At 34.3% G+C, this 10000-nt stretch overlaps 1 protein-coding gene and 2 long non-coding RNA genes across 4 annotated transcripts in view; 1 reads left to right on the plus strand and 2 right to left on the minus strand.

The window, feature by feature from the left end:
* The window catches only part of LOC127646350 (uncharacterized), a 136369-nt gene that overhangs the window by 121277 nt on the left and 5092 nt on the right, over positions 1-10000 (minus strand). The window lies entirely within an intron of this gene.
* Positions 1-10000, minus strand: part of mgat3b (beta-1,4-mannosyl-glycoprotein 4-beta-N-acetylglucosaminyltransferase b) — a 39616-nt gene that overhangs the window by 20851 nt on the left and 8765 nt on the right. The window lies entirely within an intron of this gene.
* The window catches only part of LOC127646353 (uncharacterized), a 66322-nt gene continuing 66199 nt past the window's right edge, over positions 9878-10000 (plus strand). Inside the window, exon 1 of the long non-coding RNA XR_007970921.1 lies at positions 9878-10000. This exon is cut by the window's right edge and continues 4686 nt beyond it. This is a non-coding gene — a long non-coding RNA (uncharacterized LOC127646353).

Below are 10000 nucleotides of genomic sequence, written 5' to 3' on the forward strand. Positions count from 1 at the left end.
CTTACAAAATATTGAGTTCAGCTTTTGCCTATAAACGCTGAGGGTAAAAATAACATCCATCCATCCATCCATCTTCAACCGCTTATCCGAAGTCGGGTCGCGGGGGCAGCTGCTCCAGCAGGGGGCCCCAAACTTCCCTATCCCGAGCCACATTAACCAGCTCTGACTGGGCGACCCCGAGGCGTTCCCAGGCCAGTGTGATGTAATCTCTCCACCTAGTCCTGGGTCTTCCCCGAGGCCTCCTCCCAGCTGGACGTGCCTGAAACACCTCCCTAGGGAGGCGGCCAGGGGGCATCCTTACCAGATGCCCAAACCACCTCAACTGACTCCTTTTGACGCAAAGGAGCAGCGGCTCTACTCCGAGCTCCTCACGGATGACTGAGCTCCTCACCCTATCTCTAAGGGAGAAGCCCGCCATGTTAAAAATAACATGTTGATATTAACTCTGATTCATAAAGGACAATTTGGCTGTTATTATTTAATTTTGTTTCGTGAATGAAGCCAGTTAACACTAATGAGGGTTCAATGGGGTACAACAGCAAATATGAGTTAAAATGTGAATGAAAAACTTTTTAACATGAGGGGAAACCACTATCTGCATGTTTAAGAAGCCTCTGAACATTGTCCTAAAACATTGTTTCCCACAACTTTTTGTATTAAAATGTTTTTTTAAAACATAAAAAAGGTTTTAAATGGTCTGCACTTATATAGGGCCGTTTTAAGCCTTAACAATATTCAAGGCGCTTTACACTGCGTCTCATTCACCCATTCACACACACACACACACACACACACACACACACACACACACACACACACACACACACACACACACACACACACACACACACACACACACACACCACGCTAGTCTGCGATTGGGAGCAACATGGGGTTCAGTGTCTTGCCCAAGGACACTTTGGCATGTGGAGTCATGTGGGCCAGGATTCGAACCACCAACCCTGAGATTAGCGGCCGACCCACTCTACCAGCTGAGACACAGCCGCCCCATGATAACACGAATGCCATGAAATCAAGGGACAAACATTCTTTTAAAAATCTTTTATTAAAATAAGTACAAAATAAATACATAAATAACTCTGCATGTCCTAGAATCGGTGTACCAGATGAAGGAACAAGGATTTTTTTTTCAGGCAATTGACAATTTCAAATATATTTTCTAAAATATTATAAAAAAAGAGTAATTTCATATCATTAAAGGTTATAGAATGATACCTTTCCACTTTTGTTCTCGCTTTCAGAAGCTTTTTCATAACTAAAAAAGTCAAGGGACATGTTTGTCAACATTTTGATATTGACCCAAATGTTACCTTGCCCTGTACGACACTGCATAATAATATAATAATACTTACTGAAACTAAACTATTAAATTAACAATAAAATGACTGCACTGACATGGAGGAATAGACGATAACATTTCTGCAGATTTGGAATGAGGAGCTTATATAAACAAACATCATGTGAATAATTAAAACAATGTAAAAATAAACATGTAACAATGAACATGAGTCAGAGATATGTTCCTGTGGTTAATGTTCTGAAGCATTATTACTGTATCTTTAATAATGTTTTATTTAAAATCATGCCTATTTAACACATCCAGATATTATTTTAATATTTCATATTTAATATTATTATTAAATTGGTAATTTAAGCGCGGGAGAATGACACGGAGCGTAAGAAGCGGAGTGCCCGTCTGTGCCCGTTTATGATGTGGGCATCCGTCAAAGACTGGGCAACTGCACAGCGGATGGACCGACACACAAACGTCAGTGCTATAAACATCACACTATCACCGCCCGAGGAAAGCAGCTGTTCAACTGAATTTTATTTGTTTGTACATTTTCTATCGATCATATCAGCAGTTATTCATCAAATAATGCAGAAGATATAACCGCATATATCCAGACGCCAGTCAAACACACTCTCAGCATGTTAAACATGAGGATCTGGACATTTGACTGATTCAGCTGCTTGTTTCATCAACATCACACGAGCTCTGAATATCAGCACGGTTAAAAGTTCTCTGCCAGAAAAAATATTTCCCAAACACCCCTTGCCATCCGAACTCAAGCTGTTTCTTAATGATAAACACTCTGCCATCTAGTGCATGAACAGTCGTCTGCTGTGTACATGTGTCACCATGGTAACACACGTCACTCATCAAGGGCCAGTAAAAGAGTGACGAGTCAAATTCAGTGATTGGACAATAGAGGTCATTCACCACACAACACCACAATACACCCTTCTGTACTACACCCGCAGTGTGTGTGTGTGTGTGTGTGTGAGTGTGTGTGTGTATGAGTGTGTGTGTGTGTGTATGAGTGTGTGTGTGTGTGTGTGTGTGAGCGTGTGAGTGTGTGTGTATGAGTGTGTGTGTGTGTGTGTGTGTGTGTGTGTGTGTATGAGTGTGTGTGTGTGTATGAGTGTGTGTGTGTGAGTGTGTGAGTGTGTGTGTATGAGTGTGTGTGTGTGTGTGTGTGTGTGTGTGTGTGATGTGTGTGTGTGTGTGAGTGTGTGTAGTGTGTGTGTGTATGTGTGTGTGTGTGTGTGTGTGTGTGTGTGTGTGTGAGTGTGTGCGTGTGTGTATGTGTGTGTGTGTGTGTGTGTGTGTGTGTGTGAGTGTGTGTGTATGAGTGTGTGTGTGTGTGAGTGTGTGTGTGTGTGTATGAGTGTGTGTGTGTGTATGAGTGTGTGTGAGAGTGTGAGTGTGTGTATGTGTGTGTGTGTGTGTGTGTGTGTGTGTGTGCGTGTGTGTGTGTGAGTGTGTGCGTGTGTGGACCATTATTACTGATGTGTTTGTCATGTGTTCTCTCAGGTCCAGTGTTCAATGGAATGAATCTTCAGTTGTTTGAATGGTTTCTTCAGTGAAACATGAGCTGTGTGTCAGGACTCATATCACTGTGAGTAATAGTGATGCTTGACTGAAACACCATTAATAAAACACTTGATTTTAGGTGTGACAATCTTGTGAATATTTCATGACCTTGAGGAGCTTCAGAGTTTATTGACTCGAGTGTGTGTGAAGGCAAATATTGGGTGTTGTGTTTGTATCAGTTCACCAGATTCTCTTCAGAATGAGAGAAATTACAAAACCTGTCAAGAACACGTCCAGCTCATATTTCATGACAAAATCTAAAGAGAAACCGAAGACAGTGAAGCCTGACATTACTCGCTTTACAATAACAAATTTCCCCAATTCTTACAAAAAATATAAGAAAAATGATCATTCCTGTCATTTAAAAACAATGATATATATAATTGTATATATTTATGCATAGTAGTATTAGTTGTTCTGTCTTTCATTTATACTAAATAAAAATGCTGTAGTATAATGGAATTAAGTAATACGTTAAGTAAAATTGCCGATTTTTTTTTATCTTTAATGCGGTTCTATTTAATGCGTTACATCTTCAATGCGGTTGTATTTAATGCGTTACATCATCAATGGGGTTGTATTTAATGTGTTACATCTTTAATGCGGTTATATTTAATGTGTTACATCTTCAATGCGGTTATATTTAATGTGTTACATCTTCAATGGGGTTATATTTAATGTGTTACATGTTTAATGGGGTTGTATTTAATGTGTTACATCTTTAATGCGATTGTATTTAATGCGTTACATCTTCAATGCGGTTGTATTTAATGCGTTACATCTTCAATGCGGTTGTATTTAATGTGTTACATCTTCAATGCGTTATATCTTTAATTCGGTTGTATTTAATGCGTTACATCTTCAATGCGGTTGTATTTAATCCGTTACATCTTCAATGCGGTTGCACTTAATGCGGTTACATCTTCAATGGGGTTGTATTTAATGTGTTACATCTTCAATGGGGTTGTATTTAATGTGTTACATCTTTAATGCGGTTATATTTAATGTGTTATATCTTTAATTCGGTTGTATTTAATGCGTTACATCTTCAATGGGGTTATAGTTAATGCGTTACATCTTTAATTCGGTTGTATTTAATGCGTTACATCTTCAATGCGGTTATATTTAATGCGTTACATCTTCAATGCGGTTGTATTTAATGCGTTACATCTTTAATGGGGTTATATTTAATGCGTTACATCTTCAATGCGGTTATATTTAATGCGTTACATCTTCAATGGGGTTATATTTAATGTGTTACATCTTCAATGCGTTAGATCTTCAATGCGGTTGTATTTAATGCGTTACATCTTCAATGCGGTTATATTTAATGCGGTTACATCTTTAATGGGGTTATATTTAATGCGTTGCATCTTCAATGGGGTTGTATTTAATGTGTTACATCTTCAATGCGGTTGTATTAATGCGTTACATCTTCAATGCGGTTATATTTAATGCGGTTACACCTTTAATGCGGTTATATTTAATGCTGTTACACCTTTAATGCGGTTGTATTTAATGCGTTACATCTTCAATGGGGTTGTATTTAATGCGTTACATCTTAAATGCGGTTGTATTTAATGTGTTACATCTTCAATGCGGTTGTATTTAATGCGTTACATCTTCAATGCGGTTATATTTAATGCGTTACATCTTTAATGCGGTTATATTTAATGCGGTTACATCTTTAATGTGGTTATATTTAATGCGTTACATCTTTAATGCGGTTACATCTTTAATGCGGTTATATTTAATGCGTTACATCTTCAATGGGGTTATATTTAATGCGTTACATCTTCAATGTGGTTATATTTAATGCGTTACATCTTTAATGCGGTTATATTTAATGCGTTACATCTTCAATGTGGTTATATTTAATGCGTTACATCTTTAATGCGGTTATATTTAATGCGGTTACATCTTTAATGTGGTTATATTTAATGCGTTACATCTTCAATGTGGTTATATTTAATGCGTTACATCTTTAATGTGGTTATATTTAATGCATTACATCTTCAATGTGGTTATATTTAATGCGTTACATCTTTAATGCGGTTATATTTAATGCGGTTACATCTTTAATGTGGTTATATTTAATGCGTTACATCTTTAATGCGGTTATATTTAATGCGGTTACATCTTTAATGTGGTTATATTTAATGCGTTACATCTTCAATGCGGTTATATTTAATGCGTTACATCTTTAATGCGGTTATATTTAATGCGGTTACATCTTTAATGTGGTTATATTTAATGCGTTACATCTTTAATGTGGTTATATTTAATGCGGTTACATCTTTAATGTGGTTATATTTAATGCGTTACATCTTCAATGGGGTTATATTTAATGCGTTACATCTTTAATGCGGTTATATTTACTGTGTTACATCTTCAACACGGTTGTATTTAATGCGTTACATCTTCAACGGGGTTATATTTAATGCGTTACATCTTTAATGCGGTTATATTTAATGCGTTAAATCTTTAATGCGGTTATATTTAATGCGGTTACATCTTCAATGCGGTTGTATTTAATGCGTTACATCTTCAATGGGGTTATATTTAATGCGTTACATCTTCAATGCGGTTGTATTTAATGCGTTACATCTTCAATGGGGTTATATTTAATGCGTTACATCTTCAATGCGGTTGTATTTAATGCGTTACATCTTCAATGGGGTTATATTTAATGCGTTACATCTTCAATGCGGTTATATTTAATGCATTACATCTTCAATGCGGTTGTATTTAATGCGTTACATCTTCAATGGGGTTGTATTTAATGCGTTACATCTTCAATGCGGTTATATTTAATGCATTACATCTTTAATGCGGTTATATTTAATGCGGTTACATCTTTAATGCGGTTATATTTAATGCGTTACATCTTCAATGGGGTTATATTTAATGCGTTACATCTTTAATGCGGTTATATTTAATGCGTTACATCTTCAACGCGGTTGTATTTAATGCGTTACATCTTCAACGGGGTTATATTTAATGCGTTACATCTTCAACGCGGTTGTATTTAATGCGTTACATCTTCAACGGGGTTATATTTAATGCGTTACATCTTCAACGTGGTTGTATTTAATGCGTTACATCTTCAACGGGGTTATATTTAATGCGTTACATCTTTAATGTGGTTATATTTAATGCGTTACATCTTTAATTCGGTTATATTTAATGCGGTTACATCTTCAATGCGGTTGTATTTAATGCATTACATCTTCAATGGGGTTATATTTAATGCGTTACATCTTCAATGCGGTTGTATTTAATGTGTTACATCTTCAATGGGGTTATATTTAATGCGTTACATCTTCAATGGGGTTGTATTTAATGCGTTACATCTTCAATGCGGTTGTATTTAATGTGTTACATCTTCAATGGGGTTATATTTAATGCGTTACATCTTCAATGTGGTTGTATTTAAAGCGTTACATCTTCAATGTGGTTGTATTTAATGCGTTACATCTTCAATGGGGTTATATTTAATGCGTTACATCTTCAATGCGGTTATATTTAATGCGTTACATCTTCAATGGGGTTGTATTTAATGTGTTACATCTTCAATGCGTTAGATCTTTAATGCGGTTGTATTTAATGTGTTACATCTTCAATGGGGTTATATTTAATGCGTTACATCTTTAATGCGGTTGTATTTAATGCGTTACATCTTCAATGCGGTTATATTTAATGTGGTTACATCTTTAATGCGGTTATATTTAATGCGTTACATCTTCAATGCGGTTATATTTAATGCAGTTACATCATTAATGCGGTTATATTTAATGTGTTACATCTTCAATGGGGTTGTATTTAATGCGTTACATCTTCAATGCGGTTGTATTTAATGCGTTACATCTTTAATGCGGTTATATTTAATGCGTTACACCTTTAATGTGGTTATATTTAATGCGTTACATCTTTAATTCGGTTATATTTAATGCGGTTACATCTTCAATGCGGTTGTATTTAATGCATTACATCTTCAATGGGGTTATATTTAATGCGTTACATCTTCAATGCGGTTGTATTTAATGTGTTACATCTTCAATGGGGTTATATTTAATGCGTTACATCTTCAATGTGGTTGTATTTAAAGCGTTACATCTTCAATGTGGTTGTATTTAATGCGTTACATCTTCAATGGGGTTATATTTAATGCGTTACATCTTCAATGCGGTTATATTTAATGCGTTACATCTTCAATGGGGTTGTATTTAATGTGTTACATCTTCAATGCGTTAGATCTTTAATGCGGTTGTATTTAATGTGTTACATCTTCAATGGGGTTATATTTAATGCGTTACATCTTTAATGCGGTTGTATTTAATGCGTTACATCTTCAATGCGGTTATATTTAATGTGGTTACATCTTTAATGCGGTTATATTTAATGCGTTACATCTTCAATGCGGTTATATTTAATGCAGTTACATCATTAATGCGGTTATATTTAATGTGTTACATCTTCAATGGGGTTGTATTTAATGCGTTACATCTTCAATGCAGTTGTATTTAATGCGTTACATCTTTAATGCGGTTATATTTAATGCGTTACACCTTTAATGGGGTTGTATTTAATGCGTTACATTTTTAATGTGGTTATATTTAATGCGTCACATCTTTAATGCGGTTATATTTAATGCGTTACATCTTTAATGCGGTTGTATTTAATGCGGTTACATCTTCAATGCAGTTATATTTAATGTGGTTATATTTAATGCGTTACATCTTTAATGCGGTTATATTTAATGCATTACATCTTCAATGCGGTTGTATTTAATGCGTTACATCTTCAATGCGGTTATATTTAATGCGGTTACATCTTTAATGCGGTTATATTTAATGTGGTTACATCTTTAATGCGGTTATATTTAATGCGTCACATCTTTAATGCGGTTATATTTAATGCGTTACATCTTTAATGCGGTTGTATTTAATGCGGTTATATTTAATGCGTCACATCTTTAATGCGGTTATATTTAATGCGTTACATCTTCAATGCAGTTATATTTAATGTGGTTATATTTAATGCGTTACATCTTTAATGTGGTTGTATTTAATGCGTTACATCTTCAATGGGGTTATATTTAATGCGTTACATCTTCAATGCGGTTGTATTTAATGCGTTACATCTTTAATGCGTTACATCTTCAATGCGGTTGTATTTAATGTGTTACATCTTTAATGCGGTTATATTTAATGCGTTACATCTTTAATGGGGTTGTATTTAATGCGTTACATCTTTAATGCGGTTATATTTAATGTGTTACATCTTTAATGCGGTTGTATTTAATGCGGTTACATCTTCAATGCAGTTATATTTAATGCGGTTATATTTAATGTGGTTACATCTTTAATGCGGTTATATTTAATGTGTTACATCTTTAATGTGGTTATATTTAATGCATTACATCTTCAATGCAGTTGTATTTAATGCGTTACATCTTCAATGCGGTTATATTTATTGCGGTTACATCTTTAATGCGGTTATATTTAATGCGGTTACATCTTTAATGCAGTTATATTTAATGTGTTACATCTTTAATGTGGTTGTATTTAATGCGTTACATCTTCAATGCGGTTATATTTAATGCGGTTACATCTTTAATGCAGTTATATTTAATGTGTTACATCTTTAATGTGGTTGTATTTAATGCGTTACATCTTCAATGCGGTTATATTTAATGCGGTTACATCTTTAATGCAGTTATATTTAATGTGTTACATCTTTAATGTGGTTGTATTTAATGCGTTACATCTTCAATGCGGTTATATTTAATGCGGTTACATCTTTAATGCGGTTATATTTAATGCGGTTACATCTTTAATGCAGTTATATTTAATGTGTTACATCTTTAATGCAGTTATATTTAATGCGGTTACATCTTTAATGCAGTTATATTTAATGCGGTTACATCTTTAATGTGGTTATATTTAATGCGGTTACATCTTTAATGCGGTTATATTTAATGCGGTTACATCTTTAATGCGGTTGTATTTAATGCGTTACATCTTTAATGCGGTTATATTTAATGCGTTACATCTTTAATGGGGTTATATTTAATGCGTCACATCTTTAATGCGGTTATATTTATTGTGTTACATCTTTAATGCGGTTGTATTTAATGCGGTTACATCTTCAATGCAGTTATATTTAATGCGGTTATATTTAATGCGGTTACATCTTTAATGCGGTTATATTTAATGCGTTACATCTTCAATGCGGTTGTATTTAATGCGTTACATCTTCAATGCGGTTATATTTAATGCGGTTACATCTTTAATGCAGTTATATTTAATGCGGTTACATCTTTAATGCAGTTATATTTAATGTGTTACATCTTTAATGTGGTTGTATTTAATGCGTTACATCTTCAATGGGGTTATATTTAATGCGTTACATCTTCAATGTGGTTGTATTTAATGCGTTACATCTTTAATGCGTTACATCTTCAATGCGGTTGTATTTAATGCGTTACATCTTTAATGCGGTTATATTTAATGCGTTACATCTTTAATGGGGTTGTATTTAATGCGTTACATCTTTAATGCGGTTATATTTAATGCGGTTACATCTTTAATGCGGTTATATCTAATGCGTTACATCTTCAATGGGGTTATATTTAATGCGTTACATCTTCAATGCGGTTGTATTTAATGCGTTACATCTTTAATGCCTTACATCTTCAATGCGGTTATATTTAATGCGTTACATCTTTAATGCCTTACATCTTCAATGCGGTTATATTTAATGCGTTACATCTTTAATGCGGTTGTATTTAATGCAGTTACATCTTCAATGCGGTTATATTTAATGCGGTTACATCTTTAATGGGGTTATATTTAATGCGTTGCATCTTCAATGGGGTTGTATTTAATGTGTTACATCTTCAATGCGGTTGTATTTAATGCGTTACATCTTCAATGCGGTTATATTTAATGCGGTTACATCTTTAATGCGGTTATATTTAATGCGGTTACATCTTTAATGCGGTTATATTTAATGAAAATATTACAATAAAGAGTTTATCAATTGAGTGCAGTTGGATATGAATGTTATAAGATGATCTGTTCATTTTGAATCATAATG

This window comes from Xyrauchen texanus, chromosome 7, assembly GCF_025860055.1.
Source record: "Xyrauchen texanus isolate HMW12.3.18 chromosome 7, RBS_HiC_50CHRs, whole genome shotgun sequence".
NCBI classification, from domain to species: Eukaryota; Metazoa; Chordata; class Actinopteri; order Cypriniformes; family Catostomidae; genus Xyrauchen; species Xyrauchen texanus.